General features: G+C 31.1%; 1 long non-coding RNA gene across 1 annotated transcript; it reads right to left on the reverse strand.

Annotated features, from left to right (window-relative positions):
• Positions 1–1,899: 1,899 nt before the first annotated feature.
• LOC132721981 (uncharacterized) lies at positions 1,900–10,925 on the reverse strand. The gene is made up of 7 exons (XR_009624551.1): positions 10,873–10,925; positions 9,733–9,768; positions 9,129–9,197; positions 8,595–8,630; positions 7,161–7,219; positions 5,736–5,791; positions 1,900–4,650 (listed from the first exon to the last, which is right to left on the reverse strand). It is a non-coding gene; the product is annotated as an uncharacterized LOC132721981 (long non-coding RNA).
• Between the last annotated feature and the right edge of the window lie 9,282 nt (positions 10,926–20,207).

Below are 20,207 nucleotides of genomic sequence, written 5' to 3' on the forward strand. Positions count from 1 at the left end.
CCTGGGATGAAAATATATGACCAGATTGATAATAAAACCTGTGTTCATTTTAAAAGTGTCAAAAAACCAACAAAAAAATTGTAAAAAATGACCCCCTTTAAAATATACTATAAGTTAAGAGAAGGCCGGAAACTCCAGATTCGAGCCTACGAGCAAGGGATTCATTTCCCGAGCCGTTGTGAAAACAATTGGCCAGACAATTAAAAAAGACTTTTATCACTATTTCACGTTTGTATTAAGCTTCCAAATGAGACCGACCCCAAGTCTCTAGCCCTTCCCGTTCATGAAATATATATCGGGAAACGAGCGAATTCGTGCTAAAAATCCTAGGTAGACAGAATTGCAGCACAACGATTCGGTACGTAAACATAGACTAATACATGTTTGTCAGCTGAGTACGGGTCAAAATCACTTGAATTTACTAAATAATATTACTAAATACATTAAGTTGGACCACTCACAAGCGTCAGTAGCACCTGATACACACGAGATTCGAGTTTCAAACATTTACACGGTCTTTCAATCGCTTTCTACGCCATTATGCATCCTTGTGTGAAACGTTGCGGTTTCGTTGCTATTGGCCAATCAGAAGACTCGTTACAAAATATCGAACAGCTGATTGACATTGACGTTGAAAGGAATCTAAATACTGTGGAAAGGTTTGAAATTCGAATTTTACGTGTATCAGATGCTACTGACGGGTGTGAGTGGTCCAACATAATGTATTTAGTAATATTATTTAGTAAATTCAAGTGATTTTGACCCGTACTCAGCTGACAAACATGTATTAGTCTATGTTTACGTACCGAATCGTTGTGCCGCAATTCTGTCCGATACTCGTGCCTGTGAGAAAATGGAAGTGAAAAAAAACCAAGAGAATAAAAAAACAGTATTGCCAAGATAAAAAAATAACCAACAACTGTTTATCTTGTTGACGTTAAATATAAATAATTAGCTAAGCTTGTCACATGTGATTACAACCATACTGATGCGTGACATTCTCCCCTGTGAGCATTCTATTTCATTGACTGTAATTTCACATCTGCGGATAGATAAAAAATATATACGATTGACAGAGTCAAAGCCTTTTATTCTTGTCATGAAAGAAGTAAAACATTGACATTGCTATTTCTTAACAAATTTGGAAAAAGCATTTGTCAATAATTAAATGTTGTGTAAGCAAGTTTAAAAAATTATTTTTGCACAAATAACCTTGTCGTTATATCCAGTGCAATGCATAACGTTGTATAAAGACATATCATATAATAAAAGCGAAATTAAGCTTTCCTAACAGTAAAATATTTTATCTTCAGATAAATCAGTTAATATTAATGCCAAAAACCAAAGGGATTATGGAAGAAAATGAACTTTGTAGCCGTTCATAAGCTAAAACGGTCGGGAAACAGCACTGTATCTCTAATTACCGGTCCACTCTCTATACTTAAAGTAGAAGGGCAGTCGATTCACTTCGGTGTGTGTCATGAGCAGCAAAATGTAGACAAACACTCAAATAACATATTTTCCCAATACTTTTTTCTATCATAAAGAAGTTTGAGCGTGTTTTATGTGCAGATGAAGTATAAAATGTGATTAATAGCTTGTTATATCAGAAAAAAAATAAACAATTATAAAAAATTATAAGGGTTGTGTTTTATTTTCAGCAGCAGTGTTTTGTTAAACATGTCGTTAAGTAATTTAATTAGTGTGCACTTATTTGTCACTAAAGATGTCATAAAACCATATCATGAAAAACTTGATTTTTACTCATCTAAAACTGTGGTCATTTTTATTACCTTATGGTTGTAATGTACATTTTATTTCGTTTAGTATAGGCTTCAAACCTCTTATACATTTTTAGAATTGAAATAAGAAAAACTAAAACAGTCTTTTTTTCTACAACATTTTATTACAATATATAAATCAACAACGGAATAACAAAACAAAATAACTGATACCAATTCAACATTTGCACCTGCTTTTAATTCGTATATTTTGCAGCAAAGGGATTGTCTAAATATATATATATTTGATAAAAGATATTAATATAAAATGTTATACAACAAAACATATCAATCGATTTTAAACTGCTTCAATCATTAAAAGAATTACATGACTATTCATTCAAGATAAATTCTCAAATTATTTTTGCAATCGTTTATGTAAACATAATGTTATTTGTTAGAAATTGTGAAAGTCATAACAATTTTCTTCCACATTCACAATTAATTTATAACCCATATAACTGATTTATACTGTAATAGATATATATTTATTCTTACTGCACCTGCTCAATGATTAATTTATAAAAAAAGATATTCTATTAACATACAATTTAGAATATCGTACTCTTTCATTTGTTATAAGCCTTCAGGAATTAATTAAAAACACCGTGAAAAGAATTTTTCACACACACTTTTGAAGTGACTGATTTGTGAGTTTTCTGTTTTGTATTGGCATACACATTGAAAACAGCATGCGGTTTTCTATCCAACCCCATGCAACGACTCAAATATATACAACTGCATCACGAAACAAGCTTCTGCCTAAAGAACCGTCATGCGTTGAAAGCTTATTTTGTAAATCGTTTTACTTGAAAAATTGATCGTTTTATAAAACAAGTAAAAAAGTAATAAAAAAGTTAAATTTTATGTTTGTTGACAAAGAAGAATTTCAACCATTAAAAACAAACCGTTTACACACACTCACATCCAGCACATTTGGTCAAAAATTATAAGTATAAAACCCACTTTGTTATAAAAAAAATAAACAAATCAATATTATGTTGATATAACATCTCGTTTGTTAATGACTTGCCCTGTTTTGATTTTTCAATTTTAAAGGATTTCAGAAACAAAATACAAAGATTTTTCCATTAGTATAAAGTCTGGTCAAGCAGCACTAAATTGCAGTTTCACCTGACTCTATATCTGTTCCAGGTTTAGCAGGTTTACTGAGTTGAAGCCACAATATGCCTCAGAAATGAATAAGACAAAAAACTAATTCGCTGTAAATGTATAAATTACAAAAATGCAAAACAAGCGAACGCTGTTTCAGTTATATGGTCAATGAATAACTTATTGGAAACTTAAAAAGGCACCAAAAAAGCTTTTGAAAAAAAAGCATGTTTGAAGCTTAAATGGCATTAAAATGACCTTTTCAAGATATGCTGAAATTTTATCTGAACTGGTCATTACTGTTTGGACTTATACACCAAAAAGCGAACCATTTTGTCCAAAACAACTCATTCTTTGATTTAATTTTAACAAACATCCGTTCCTATATATATGGATATTCCTACTAGTGGGTTATTCACTAATCATGTGATCATTTACACGTGATTCGTTCCATAACACAAATTATTACAAAGTCACTAAAATCCAAATGTAGGATAACACAAGACAACATAACGTTTAAGATGCAACGGTTGAACACTTCGATGATTTTTTAATACTATGAATGAAGCTTTACTAATATACCTTAAAGAAACAAAAACTATTTTAAAGAAAGGTTCTAAGGAAAATGTATCCAAGTTTCTTCGGGTGACATAACAAAATATACTTTACACTTAGATATGTTCTGAACAAAAATATGTATAAAGAATAAGAAACAGTAACAATTGTAATTAAAGAAGATTTAAATTAACTGAATCGTACCATTTCCACTCATTACATGACGCATTATAATATTTCAATAAAATTCACCAACGGAATAAAATTTAAATTACCTGAATTTTCAATGTAAAAAAGCCCTAAACCAAAAATAAGTGGCAATATTAAATGGCAAAAAACAAACGATTTATATGCTTAGACAATGGCGTTACATGATGAGAAATGAATACATTGTGATCACTAAGACAAAAATAAAAAACAAATTAATACCCTATTATACACTATAATCTTAAACTACAGAGACCTTGAAAAGTACTGATAACACGACAAACTACGCAATGTCATATTTTCAATTTTGATAAAAATTTCGTTGAAATGTAATCAAGACATTCACAATATTTCTTTGTAGCCACAATAACTGTCATTTCAACTTTGATTAAATTTATTCTTGGATTACTAAACCACCATTTTAATTTAATATCAAAGTTAAAAATTTAATTCAGAAACATACGAGCTTCAATTTTCAAACTCGTTGGTTAATTAATTATTTATAAAGTATGCTTAGTATTAATTTAAAATAAAACATTTCCTGTAGCACTTACATAATATGCAGTTTCGTTATGTTGTATTTTATTTTTATTCATTAACAAAACGTGCGAATAGGTTTACACTATTTCTAAATACCCTTTTACGACTTATAAAACATATTGAGAACATATGATACAAGTAACTCCAATCCTTATTCATGCGAGTGATTTGTAAACGTTTAAAAGCATTCAAATTTGAAGTAGAAAAATGACTGATAAAACCAATTACAAAATTATATGATGTCAAAATTCCAAATGTTTCCATTTCCAAACACATTACATCTTTAATATATAGCATTCCTGGGTAATTAGTGATAAATCAGTGTTAAAGATATATGATTTTGTACAAAATGTAATCTTGATACATATGTTTCCTCAGAAAAAACACGATGGCTAGGTTTGTCTGTTATTCTCCATACACAAACACAAAATCTCCAAAACTAAACGTTGATAGACTAAAAAAGAAACACACAAAAAATATCTTAAATTTTCCTAAACACATGTCATATAATTTTCATCTAAAATACTTTAATGTTTTCATATTATATATGTGGGCATCTTTTTTAATTTAAACATGTAGGTTAGTTACCGTTTATATGGTTAAATGTTTAATTTTAAATAAACCGTTGCTAGGGGTGTGGACGGCAGCTTGTATTGAACCCAACCGATCATGAACATGCGCGAACAAACTGAATCTACATCAATTAATTGTCATTTTTGCTTTGTTCGGCGTTTAAAAATATTTCCACTTTCTCTATTTTGAAGTGGTATCATTCAAGGTGCAAGCCCTTTTACCACCTTGTTAAAATCCAATAGAATCACCATCATATCCGTTGATTCTTATACCGCTACAAAAATATTGGAACCTTCATTTGAGGAAGCCATCAAGCAAACTTAAAAGAAGAATCAGAGGCTCCTGAAATAGTTTATGGTATCTGAGGGTTTCCTTCACAAATAAAGATACTGTAGGCAATTGCTAATCTGATATTTGATATGTTGATGTGACTGGAAACTAAACAATGAGTGAAGAAAGTAAATAAAAAAGGGCCGGAACCATCTTTCCATGATTAAAAAAACGTTTATTACGTAATTAGAGATTTTGATCTAGTAAATAAAGAGAAAGAAAAAATGTTTATTATGGAATTGGAGACTTTGATCTAGTGAAACAAGAGAAAGATAAGATAAGAAAGTTGAGAAAAAAAACAGACTTCATAAAACAATAGAAAATGCAGCAGGTTCTGTTTGACTGAGACTAAATACAGTAGAAAGTACAAGCTACCATCAACGCCCCACAGCCTCAGCTTAAACAAAATCCATCATTCATACATGGCAATGGCGAATATCATAATTTAGAAACATGCACACATGAGTTCTATTGGCGATGATCAATGTACATTTATTTAAATGAAAAAAAAAACCAAAAACAAAAACAAAACAAACAAACAAACATTACAAGTATGAAAGAATAAAGCATATAAGACATTTTGTTTGATATCCCAAATAAGGTATATATTAATTAATTTTTAAGTCAAGTACTTACCTACAATAGTGGTGGAATGCCTTTTATTTCTCAGTTTGCTCCTCTTTCTTCTCCTCCTTTAAAGTAAAATCTAACGTTAAGACAGGGATGTAAACTGACGAAATAATTGCAAATATTTTTGCATTTATAAATGACGTAAAGAAACCAAATTTATACTAAATATGTTATAAAGAAACATTTTAGTTATCATCTTATGTTTTAATTTTCATTACTCCCCTATGAAAGAAATTGGACGGTCGAGTACATTATGACACAATATATGCATGGCACAAAAAATAATGCTTACGCGTCATATTAACTATCAAATTTAACGACAGTAAACCAAATGACGTCAGGAAAATGACTTCCACTCTCAATGATAATAATAATGATAAACACATTATTTCATGAGAAATACATATGTTATTAACAATATAGCCTTTAATTAAACAGGGTAAAGAAAAGCTATAATCGGCAGATCAATGCTATATTTTATGAGCATATAAGAATGGAAATAGATATTAATTTTCTTGCGTTTATGTATAATGATACACGGTTTATCGTTCAAATGCTTTGTAATAAATCACTCCGGAATATCTAAAGCCTTCACAATAATATGACTGTTTGTTTGAACTCGAACCGTTCATTATCCTATAACAACAAAATGATATCTTAAAGGCCTAAATCAAGCACTACATTTCTGTATCTAGGGCAGCTTTATTAAAATAACTATATTTCCCCAACATCAAGCATTCACTTTTCATTTATCCTCTGACTTAACTGTCTAATAAGATGCCATAGACATAACTATCCTTAAATAAGACAACTTCACTTAGTTATCTAAGCATATAAAATCTAGATTTAAGTACATCTTTAAACATGTCATCTAGACTTAACGACCTTTTATGCATTCATGACATCTAAAATTAATTATATACAATCTGTTTAAACTGTTGATCTATTTTAGTATGAAGTTACATTTAAATACGGCATCTAGACTTAACTATGTATTTAAGCATGGAACCCAGACTTACCTATCATTTTAAGCATACTTTCTAAACTTACTCTTTATAAACATGCCATCTACATTTAACTATCTTTTTAACTATAGGATATTGACTTAACTTTACATTTAAGCCCCTTATGCAATCTAGCTCATCTATTCATTTACATAATAACTATTTAATTTTTGCATATTATCAATATTTTGCTATCTAGTGAAGTGTTGTATCTGAAAAATTGTTATACTACATAAAGACATCGTCTTAAATAATTTCCAACATAAGCCTGGTAACAATATGTCAGAACAACTCTGTGCCATTTTTGGCAATGACAATGAGTGCCATTTTTCCGTAGAAATGTGTCATACATATCATAAAATAGATTAAGTTCCCTTTATTAACCAGTTGATTAGAAAAAAGAATAGAAAATTATGCAGATAGTTACTGTTGTAGACGGTAGTGGTGGTGGCGGCTTTCTTAAACCTCTCAGGAATTGACTCCTGTCTGTACGAAAACAATGATTTACATTGACATTGAAAGCAACAACAAAAATAAAAATAAAAAAATGTGTAGAATGTTTGCTATAAGACACCCGTTCACACTTGCTTGCTTATTTTTGAAGAAAGTCTAACTGGGCAACTCTTGACCCACTTTACGGAAACAACCAGGGTACGAGGTCATACAAAAATGTTCTAAGCTCAAACTCAGATTTCAGTTATTTGATTGCTCAGAAACCGGCAAAACATTTGTTGACCTTAGAACTGAGATTTGGGACAGCTATTAGAAAAAAACACTGTTTTAACCTCGATGCCAGTACTAGTGTCATATGGTGAAATTTTAGTGATTCAAGGACAGCTCGAACTCACATTCCCTGTATTGAAAGACTGAGACCTAAATCACTTACAGCCACTGACATTGTTTCACCAATGATCTTTCGTGACATGATAAGATTTATTTTCAATGTGACTTGATCCATAATGTAAGGTCTGTTATATCATGAATGATGATATTGATAGTATTAAGTATCGTATGTGAAAGTTAACCGTGAAATAATTTTAATAGTGGGACATAACCTATTTACATACTTTTTCATATCATTAAAATATTATTATTTATAGTATAAATGTTCATTAAATATCCCAGAGAAAACCGAAAGTTTTTCAATATATTTGCTCCACGAAATATTTTATATGATCATGATACATTTGCATTGTTTTTATAAAAATTATTTGAAATAGGAGTACTTTTATTAAATGTGCCAATTGTAGACCAATCCACTTTTAGACCGACGGTCCTTCATTTATAATCTGTTGTTATGCAGTAAAATTGATTTAAAGCATAATGAAGAAAAATATGCACACATCTGTTAGAAACTGTCGTTTACTAGGATAAATGATTCAAATGATTTTGAGATAACTTAAATGTCCTTTATTTACAAGTGGCAAATGCTGTCACTTCTCTTTTCCCCACATATCTCTGTCTTATGATCGATGTAAGAGTTAAGTAAAAGTGTGAACGGGTTTCTTTGAAAACAAAATGACATGAAAGACAAATAAAAGTAAGCAGCAAAAGGATAATAATAATGCAAAAAGTACTTTGTTCCTCTTTTCTTTATTAAAATTAAAAAAGCAGCTAAAGAGCATTCTTGAAATGGAAGAAATAAAGCATAAAATGAAAATGAAATTATACCAGAATTAAGCAGCAATAAATGCACACTTGAAGAATCAAACAGAGAACTTCAACAGTGCACTTCTGAGAAGCAACGATAAAAAACAATTGAAAGACAGTAAAAATGTGTCATGCAATAATACTGAAGCATCAGTTATAAGAATATGTTCGGAGAACCTTTGTCCAAAAAAAGAAATATGTAAATACTTACCCATGTTTTCAAAATTACTGACATCTTTTGCACCAGCTGTAACAGATTAAAAGAAAAAGCTTCACTACTTTTAAATGGTTTTCATACATTAATACAATTAAAATGTTCTAAGAGAACAAATAATGTAATGAAAACTTGTTTGTATTTATTGTCAGTCTAAGCTTTCAATTATAATTCAAATAGAAAAAAAATCTTATTTTACAATGTCGCTTAAAAGTATAACACATTTACACAATATACATTTTAGAGTGTCAAGTACACTTGTAATACATATGGTGGTGGTTGGCAGTTTTCACTCCGGATCACGATAGTAAGTCACATTGAATTTACCAGAGCACAGCTCAACCACCGTACCATTCCTGTGCAGTCTGTCAAGCAATTTGCCAGTACTAGTTGTCTCCATTTCCGCAAGGAACTATGAAACATGATTTTACAATTGAAGTTATGTATACAAACGACCATAACAAAACTCGAAATAGGGAGCTCGTTTGAATTTAGTATTGCCAAAATAAAGTTTATCTGAATTCTGCTCACCCTCTTCCGTTTGTGTACCCTCTCCGGTGTCAGCGTCAGTATTGCCGACCATACTTGATGCGTCAGATCCTGAAATAAGCAATCCAATTTACAGGAAATATTTTGATATCATGCTATTCGGATGTTTGAAATTTTGACAAAAGGGAAATAATAAAATATCGATATTAGATACATGTACTTGTAAACTCTTGGAGTAAAGCACAATAGGGAGGAATGCAATAACAGATGGGACTTGAACAATTAAATAATAACTCTAATATCTAAAAAAAACAACAAAGCGAATGCATTTGAACATGTTTATATTTTTCTGTATATTTTGTATCGAAGTTAAAATTATTATCCTTTTAGCTTCGATACAAATATTCAACAATCAATATTGAATCTGATCACAAAAACTGCCATTATTGAAACTGATTATCAAATGTTACGAAAATGACGTGATTACACGCGTAGTTTATTTACTTGTTTCGAGACAAAATGCATTTATAGAAAATATTATCTATATAATTTACATTTAATAATTACTGTTTTTTTGTTGTTGTTTTTTATTCGTATTTTTTTTTTCGTGTCGAAAATACAAAATGAATATTGATATGAAACTTACCACCCAAGAGTGTCCTTGACGATTTTTCAAGTGGCACTAAAAAGTATAATGTTTGTTAAATAAAACGATTTATATTTTATAAAAAAACGTACAAAGATATACTTTGCATAACTTCAACCCACTTAAATTTCAATAAATATTTTGATAACAATTCAATTCATACAAAAAAAAACAACATTTTATTCCACAACATGTTTTCTAATCCACTGCATTTCTGTCAATAAAATGTAACGTATCCTTGAGCACATTCACGAAATTTACGTGCAAGTTGGTAAAGAAAAATATATTTATTGACTTTGGCAAATAATTTTGTATTGGAAATTTCCTAGATTGAGTGAGTTAGAATGTTTGTCTAGTATATCATCATACAAATTATAATGCATTCCTTGAAAAAGGAACATTCGAAACTTTAAAATATAAGAGTGCATTTTGAATATATATTACAATAACTTACTAAGATCTGGGTGTTGCTCAGCTAAAAGATTTACACATACAAAATATATGTGTGCATTATAATTACTATTTGAAAGATTAATAATTAAAAATATTTGTGCATTACAATTCCTGATTGACAGATTTACAACCACACAATACGTGCACAAAATAATCACTGTCGAATACATTTAAATCACTTTTGTATGGGAAGATTTTTCTGTTTTGAGAAATAATTTGCAGTGAATCTAAAATTCTGGTTAAAAAAAACAAAACAACAAACAAACACGATAACTTAAAGTGACATTATGATCATTTTTTCATTGTCATGTTTAGCCGATTTAACTATATATTTCAAAAGTTTGACTGTTATAATGATGATTGACCAATATTTGATATAAGAAAATGAACGAATTATATAAATCTTCCTATAATATAAAAAGACTTCCCTCTTTTTATAAAAATGAACGCTACAGGTTAATTCAATTGATATTTACGGAAATTCCCGTGATTTACTTATCATTTATGTGAGTATTTAAATTATTGAATTAAAAGGCATTATGGTTTTTTTTTTCACTCATTATATATCATTTGGATGGGCATAATGTCACTTTAAAAAAGGCTCTCCATTATTATGATCTTACTTCAATAAACCTGGTATTTAAAGAACAACATTTGTGCTAAGATAATCAAGGACATTAAAATTACCAGCACTGTCTGTGTTGCCAATCTCTCCTTGACTTGATTCGCCTTTAAAAAGAAACAAAAAATACAAAATTAAACTAATTCCATTTAGATATAAAGTATCAATTACTACATTGTATTTAGATTGATATAAAGTTAAAGTTTTCTTTACCCGTGGGGTGTGATATTTTTATACCGAACAAATCACTATCCAAGATTGACATCTTAAACATTGAACATCTATTAACTACAATCAGGCACCTAGTGTGACCGTATGTGTCATTTGGTAATGTTGTGATGTGACCTCTTTGACCTCTGTGTCGTCACTTAATGCTATAAATAGTAAGATATTAGGAAACCAATTGCGCTATCCTTTGTCATCTTATAAATAATAATATAATAATCGCATGAGGTATATATAATATAAAAGTACAACACATGCTTAACTGTCCAATGCTTTTAACATACCTTCTTTGTCTACACTACCCGCATTTCCTGTATCCGAAGTGCCTTTTATAAAAAAGAAACAAAAATTACAAAACTAAAATAGATCTAGTTACAATTACACTTTAAAATTGAATCATGCTAGATATTCCTGTCTGTACCGGTCTGTACTTATATTATTTACTAAATACTTGCTTCGTTTTATGAAAATTGACTAGGACTACGAGTAAAACTAAGAACAAAAGTTCGCTTAAACGTCCAATATTGACATTACATTAATTCCATCATTCCCTGTCTCTTCTTGATTTGACGTGTCTTTATAAAGAAAACAAAAAGAGATACATCAAATTCGATTGTCCATTTACCTTCAAGGAAATCGGTTGAAGCTTTTCCTCTTAACGATGTATTAAACAGAGAAATGCTGTTTGACCAACATTGTTTTAAGATTCATCAGACCGTTTTTAAACCTTTGGTGGGGCGTCCGTGGCCAAGTGGTTAAGGTCGTTTACTTCAAACCACTTGCCCCTCATCTCTGTGGGTTCGAATGCCGACAGGGACTATGGATTCTTTTATGTCAAGGAAGCTATCCAAATAGCTAACGGAACGTCGGTGGTTCTACTCAGGTGCCCGTTCGTGCCTGAAATAATGCACGGAAGGGCACCTGAGGTGTTCCTCCACCAGTAAAGCTGGAACGTCGTGATATGACCTATACTGTGTCGATGTGACGTAAAACCCAAACCAACAAAAAAAAAAAAAAAAAAAAAAAAAAAAACCTTTGGTAATTAACTTCAATTTACAATAACAGAAAACTGTATAAATCGTTTGTAACAAAAAAACATATAACAACATTAAATACAGCAGCAGCAGCATTACCACTACAACTAGCAACAACAACAAAAACGAGTAGAAAACTATTGCCTTATATAAACAGACACAACTCAATTCTCAATATTTTTTATTAAAGAGTTACTACAAATAGAAAAAATACCTGATGAAGGTTTTGGCAGAGCTGAAAACAAATGAATTTACGTACATATTTGCAATAACCAATGAAAGAATATGAGCGGAAAACAATTGTGTAATTTCCCAATACATCTTATTTTGTACACCGATATTATATCGTATAGGACTTACAGGAAAAGATCATTTTTTACAAAAGAGAAGTACGATAAAGGATTTTTCTTCACCTGTGTTTATTTCGTATTTTTTAACTTAATTCGCAATTTCAATACCCACATTAAGATCCTTGTCAGACTGTTCAGATGTTCAATCTGGTCATGTTGTATATCATGTTAGAAAAGCCGAACAGAAAATTAGGTGATGAATGAAAAAAGAAGACTTCAATTCAAAATAAACACACGTTTATAAAAGGGTTTTTATCACACACCCGTGCCGATTTTGCGACTCCGTAAATATGGTATTGCACGGCCGTGCATATATTTTGACGTGACGTCATTAGCGTTGTACAAACATAGTGTTAAGGCGCGCTAAATGTTAGCGTTATACTATAGACGCGTCAATGAAAAATGGCTCTTATTTCACTTTAAACGGTCTTTATTTTGGGTATGTGATCACTAGCATATTAAATTAGTGTCAGTTCATTAATGAATTTATTGCACTCGTTGATAAAAATAATATTATTGTCGCCAGAGGCTCGCATAATATGATTTTATTCAACTCGTGCAATAAATTCAGTATTGAACTTACACTCATTCAATATCCTCTATATAGACACTTTTGACGAACAGTTGCCATGACAATACTAGCAATATTAGACTTACTTCTCAACATTGGTATTGCTGGTCCTGAAAAATAAAAAGACATTGATTATTATTATTATTATTACCTATTTAAAATGGTACAAAAGTCTCAAAAATATTTTTAGTCCCGTCATGACAAAACTAACTAGTGGAGTCCCTTTAAACCGACGTTTTAGAACAAATTATTAAATACATTTCTTCTAACCATGTATTTCATTTATGATTATAAGACAGGTTCTTGTTCATGCTAACTATATAAGAGTAAATATAGATATGTGAAAATATCCTTTTCTTCCATCAAGTGCTATCAGACAAATTCCGGCATTTTTTAAACTGCTTCCATATATTTGCCTTTAATTGCTAGGAGCTAATTATTCTTATATATCTATACTTCTGTACTTAATTCAATTATTGACTAAAGTTACAAATCTGGACTTTAGCCGGTGAATATGATTCCGATTTAAACAGATCAAAATCGTTTTATGATCTGTATAAAAAAATGTAAATCATAGCCATAAAGCCCTTTCAATAAGAGTGAATGGGTCATTAAAATAGGATCACAAATATTTCTTATATCAAGCTGACCTGACAATATACTCTCAAGATATCAGCTAAAATATAGATAACTTTCACATACCACTTTCTTCTTCTGTCTCTGTTTTGGCTGAAATTGAAAATTAATTGCAAATTAAAAGATTTTTATGAAATAAGTATATAAATGAACAGTCAACAGCCTTATATCATACACAAAATAATTAACCTAATTCAGCTATGAATGCAACCATTTACTTCTTAATTAACAAACGTTTTCAAAATACATGCAACATTTATTTTGAATGAAGATTCACAACAGATATAATTGGACATTTCCATATGTGAAGAATATTTAGTTAAAATATTTCCAAATCATCGATTTTTCATGTGAACGTAAAAAGATAAACTACTTCAGCTATAAACAAAATCCTTGATTTCTTGAAGCGGAAATCATTTCCAGATTATATTAGTAATAATTGTCTTGTCCCTAAGGATTTTAAAAAGTTCTAAGAGTGTTCAATGCACCATCAAACTACAATGTGTATATTTCTATCATATTTTAGAATAAATTTCGTGCAAGGAGTATACAGAATATCGCAAGTCGTTTTTACATGCTTTAATTAAAATGATTTGTTCGTTGCGTCATGTAAAGATGACTGACCACGATATTTTTTTATCAAATAGATATCTCTTTGACGAAATTTTAACGCACAATATTTCTGCATATGTTTAATTGACTTGGTTAGATTTGAATAAAAGTCAATTGTCATCAACAAGGGCGTTCACGTGAAAATAATGAAATATGATATTCGAATGGACCTTTGTCTGAAAATATGGATTGCCCGGCTGTAAATGTATTACAACTGTTTATATTCAAAGTATAAAACAAATTTGATTAAATTAATACCTTAATAAACAAATTCACTTTGTTAAACCTTGTTGGGTTACTTTTACAAATCTTTAAAGCAACATAATTACCATCAAAATATTCTATAATTTTGCTTTATCGCATAACAACATCTTTCTTTAAACACATGAGTGAATAGTCAGGCTTATAATTTGTTTTTAATGGTTTAACGACATATATTTTACCTGGTGGTAGGGGTCCCGCTGGAAAAAGAAAAACATAATGGTGAGTATTTAGTTACCAATAGGTTCAGCAAAATCTTTGAGCAGTGCAAAACACAGGTCAATCCAATATTTTACTTTGGGAAATCAAAATCTCAAACAAAAAAGTATTAGCAAACAATAGAATGTAAACGTTAATATTAAGTCAAATAAAATGTAGAGCCACAACCAAAGGGTCCGTACTCTCAGTGCCTAAAAGGGTGGATGAACCCTCACTCATTAAGCCTTGCATACACACATGCCCACACGCAAACACACACGCACATCAACACACACGCAAGCATGCTTACAAACATAGCCACAACCAAATTATTTAAAGTTGAACTGAAATTTTAGGATTGAAGCAGTACAGGATGCATGTATGGTTCGTCGAACAAATCAGTATCAAGATGTGTAAATGATAAGATCAATACAAATTACCACAAAGATGACACATTTTTAAGTGTAAGCTGTTCAATATCAAATTGTCGAGAATAAATTATGATGGACTTTGCGTAGGATAAAATACAAAGGAAGGGTCTAAATACAAATACAAGACATTTATATAGCGCAAAAAATGTATTAAATATTCAATTGCGCTGTACAGTATTAAGACTATATGCACATAATAATTATGCTTGATCAAGACACTCCCAAACCCAGTCTCGATGGCACAGCCAATCTACAACTCTAGTTGAAAAACAGTCCAATAGATCGGAATTATTTTAGTGTGAATTATTATCTGTTTCAGCTTTATAACATACACATTTACAAGACTTTCATTACCTCTTAATAGCGGTCCAGTTGGTTCATCTGAAAACATAAATGAGCCGTGTCACGACAAAACCAACATAGTGCGTTTGCGACCAGCATGAATCCAGACCAGCCTGCACATCCGCGCAGTCTGATCAGGATCCATGCTGTTCGCTATTAGTTTCTCTACTTGTAATAAGGTTTGTAAGCGAACAGTATGGATCCTGATCAGACTGCGCGGATGCGCAGGCTGGTCTGGATCGATGCTGGTCGCAAACGCACTATGTTAGTTTTGTCGTGACGCGGCTCAAATATTAACACGATGTTATCACGTGGTAGTACATCCGGGCCGCGAAAATACAACAATGCGACAAAAGTAAAATTAAATAATATTTTAATGCAAAAATGTGACAATTCAAAATGCGAAAATGTAACAATAATAAAATGCTAAAATTAATATACACGAAGGAACGGAAATGTGTCTTTGTGATTCAACACAAACACACAAAATACAGTAAAAGTGCCTGTTATATTAGATTTCACTTGTGAATGATACATTTCTTAGAAAAACAATCTTTGATATCACAAAGATATTATCTATGCTTCAATTTTCTTTAAACTGTTCACATAAAATACCCTTGTCAGAAGGTTTGACTATATTACAATAATTTCAACTTACCTGAACCTGTTTCTCCTGTAAAATTAAATAAACATGATTGATTAAACTTACGTATCATTGTTATCATTATTTAAGCTATGTTCATCAATAAAAGTATCAAAGTATGTACAAATATCTAAGTCATAATTTTCATCTACATTGTATATTCAAACACACAAGTATTATCTTAAGATAATCATTAGACAACAAAAACTAGAATTGCTTAAATATCGTATGAGTTGGACTATCGATATCGGTCTGTGCAAGTGAAAGCATCTAGCATCTTTGTCAATGTAAAGCTTGTCTTTGTGAAGTTTTTTCCCCAATTTCTATGCAATTACGAGACTTACAGGCATCTTTTATTGACCTGTACACATTTGAGCCGCGTCACGACAAAACCAACATAATGGGTTTGCGACCAGCATGGATCCAGACCAGCCTGCGCATCCGCGAAGTCTGATCAGGATCTTTGCTGTTCGCTCACCAACCCTATAACAAGTAGAGAAACTGATAGCGAACAGCATGGATTATGATCAGTCTGCGCGGATCCATGCTGGTCGCAAACGCACTATGTTGGTTTTTCGTTAACGCAGCTCATTTTTAAATTCATTGCCTCCACATCGATGCAGTTGCATAACATACTAGATTGTTGCCATAAATATTACAAATATCATTCTGAACATTTATATTTACATTAATAGCATAATTTTGTAAGTGAAATGCAATTATTTATATAAAAGGTAATGCTAGTAGGTTATGAAATGCAAATTGTATCATTTTTTTTCTTCTCTAGCTTAGCTATATTCGACAGCTTATGTTGCATCTACATCATTATAAGTCGAAACATTTTTATGAAAACAACAAACAAACAATAAAATGTTTCAGCTGATTTACAACTTAACTAAAAAGGATTACTAGTAAAATGTAACACGGAATGTAAAATTCTATCATGTTAACCTTTTACCTCTAAAGGTGACCTTGACCTTGGAGGTAGGGGTGCAAGTGTTGTGCATGACATATCATCTAATTAATATTACTATTTGTGTCAAGTATTTTCAAAATCCCTTGAACTATGTAGAAGTTATAGATAGGACACAAAATATACCCTTTAACAGACTATGTCAATCTTTGACCTCTAAGTGTGACCTTGGAGGTAGGGACCCATGTTTTGCGCCTGACATATCATCTTATTATTGTGATTATTTGTGCAAAGTATTTTTAAAATTCCAAGTTATGGACTGGACACAAAATATATCCTATAACAGAGTTTGTAAATGTTTGACCTCTATGTGTGACCTTGACCTTGGAGGTAGGGACACATGTGTTATGCATGACATATCATCTTATCATTGTGACTTAATGTGCCAAGTATTTTCAAAATCCCTTGATCTATGAAGAAGTTATAAGACGGGACACAAAATAAACCATATAACAGACTCTGTTAACCTTTGACCTCTAAGTGTGACCTTGACCTTGGAGGTAGGGGTGCAGGTGTTGTACCTGACATATTGTCTTATTATTGTGACTGTTTGTGCCTAGAAATTTCAAAATCCTGAAGAAGTACAAAATATACCCTAAAAGAGAATACGTTATCTTTTGACCTCTAAGTGTGACCTTGAACTTGGGAGGTAGGGATGCAGATGTTGCGCATGACACATTGTCTTATTATAATTGTCAAACGGCATCATACTAGCACGTGGAAATCATTGTACAAACAGTGGTTTCTTAATACGAAATACTGATTACAAAATGCAGAATATCCATTTTTGATGTATACTTTTATGCAAGAATTTAATGCTCCATTTTATGCAAGAATAGCTTTAATGCTCCATTTTAAGTATAAGCATCTGCAGAAGACCTCTATGTAAATCCGTCGCCATGCAGACTCGACTTTCATAGCGTCCTCTTGCTTCTGCAGATGATAATGCGCGAAATAAAGTCCAATTGCCCTTAGTTATATAAACATTTTATCAACCCCAAGCTTAATGGCGGTGTCTGAATATACCCGCGCATAACCGTGCCATTTTAGATATTAGGTGTGGTAAGAGTTAACTATGCATTAAACAAGTAAACAAGTAATCCAGGCATATAAGTGAAACGTCTTAGATATCATTTCGAAAAATATAGTAAGTTTATTAAGTAATGTTTTATTTTCACCGGTAAACAATTCTACTAATTTGAAAGAAAAACTGTGGGATTAACATAGGGATACCGTTTTCAGAAAACTTTTGACATTTAAACAAATAATGAACTGCGTAAACTACATCATCATTACAAAAGGTCAATTACAATAGCAATGCTTTTATGAGAGTGTTCAACTACAGTGACAACATAGCAGCGTAATTTACAACTCTGTTATAGAAACGTAAGGTTTGGAGGGTCAATACGTCCACTGACTGATCAAATTTCGACTCTTTTCGAATATATAATCTACGATACATGCTTATAACTATAGGGCAGTTAATCGTTCGAGACGCTTAAGACATGAAATGAAAGGTTTACATAACGAACAACAGATGTTTTACCTGGTGGCAAAAGCGCTGTAGAAAAAAGTTTTTACATTATTTTGTGTTACATTAAATTATTAATGCAGTATCAAAGTCAAAGCAAAATAAGTATTCATTGCTAAAAATTGTCAGAGGGTGCTAAATCAAAATATGAACATTATAATTCATTTGAATTTCATCACAATCACCATCATCATCATCATCATCAACAACAACAACAACATCACTACCATCATCATCATTATTATTATTATTATTATTATTATTATTATTATTATTATTATTATTATTATTATTATTATTATAGCACTATCAATAAAAATGATGTAGCAAATAAGGAACACTTACATCTTGCTTCTGGCCCGGCTGCTGAATCGTGTAAAAAAGCACAAAATAAAAATATGTACTTGTGATTATAGCTTATTCATACAGTGTACATAAATATTGACATAATAATACATATGGTACGATTATTAATATACATTGCTTCGTAAAATTTTTAATAAAAGGCACACATTGTCAAGCGTTTTAGTTTAAATTAGATTTGTTTATTCCTTCGCTCGTAAAACTTCGCTTGTCTATTGTATGATAAACCTTCAAATGTAGACCTGTTCACATAAATGTGACCAATAAAAAAATGAGATGGTCTATAATAGAATATTATTTATGCAATAAATAATAATGCTGAAACATAATGTTGATAACATTTAGCATCAGTCATATCAAGAAATCAAGAAAAATTATGTATGGATGTTTTTTGGAATGCTATCCTGTGATACATATATCTATATAGCATATAATGAAATATTCTAGAACAAAATATTATTAGTATTCATATAAATGTTCATATTGAATCGTTATGAACTGTTATCAACATGTTTTTCACACTTTATATGAATACCAAAAATGATACATTTTAATTGCTATCATCAATATTTGAAATACTTCGGGAAAATGTGCCCGTTGTAGATAAATCCCCTTTAAGTGTAAAATTACAACCTTAAGATACAGAACATAACATTTTATAGAAAATAAGAAAATTGCACAATTTAAGTTACCAGTATATTGCAGTATTTCACATTTGATAAACTCGTTTTCTAGTTCAAAATATGACTATAAATATATGGTTAGAAAAAGATAAATGAGCTGTGTCACGACAAAACCAACATAATTGGTTTGCGACAAGCATGGATCCAGACCAGCCTGCGCATCCGCGCAGTCTGATCAGGATCCATGCTGTTCGCTATCAGTTTCTCTACTTGTTATAGGGTTCGTAAGCGAACAGCATGGATCCTGATCAGACTGCGCGGATGCGCAGGCTGGTCTGGAACCATGCTGGTCGCAAAACCATTATGTTGGTTTTGTCGTGACGCGGCTCATATGTTTTTGAAGGAAATAGATAAGACTATACTATATACATATAAGAGCCACATATATTACACAATATACACCAAAAATTAAAAAGCTAATGGATATATACTTTAAATCTTAAGTGAGACACTATAAAGGTTATCATAGTCATGAACCTTCGTGCGGCTCGAACAAACGATCGTTGGATAAAGAGGCCAGCACAATATCTACAAGGGAACCACATTC

The sequence above is a fragment of the Ruditapes philippinarum genome, unplaced genomic scaffold, assembly GCF_026571515.1.
Source record: "Ruditapes philippinarum isolate M1 unplaced genomic scaffold, ASM2657151v2 ctg1879_1_1_1_1, whole genome shotgun sequence".
NCBI classification, from domain to species: domain Eukaryota; kingdom Metazoa; phylum Mollusca; class Bivalvia; order Venerida; family Veneridae; genus Ruditapes; species Ruditapes philippinarum.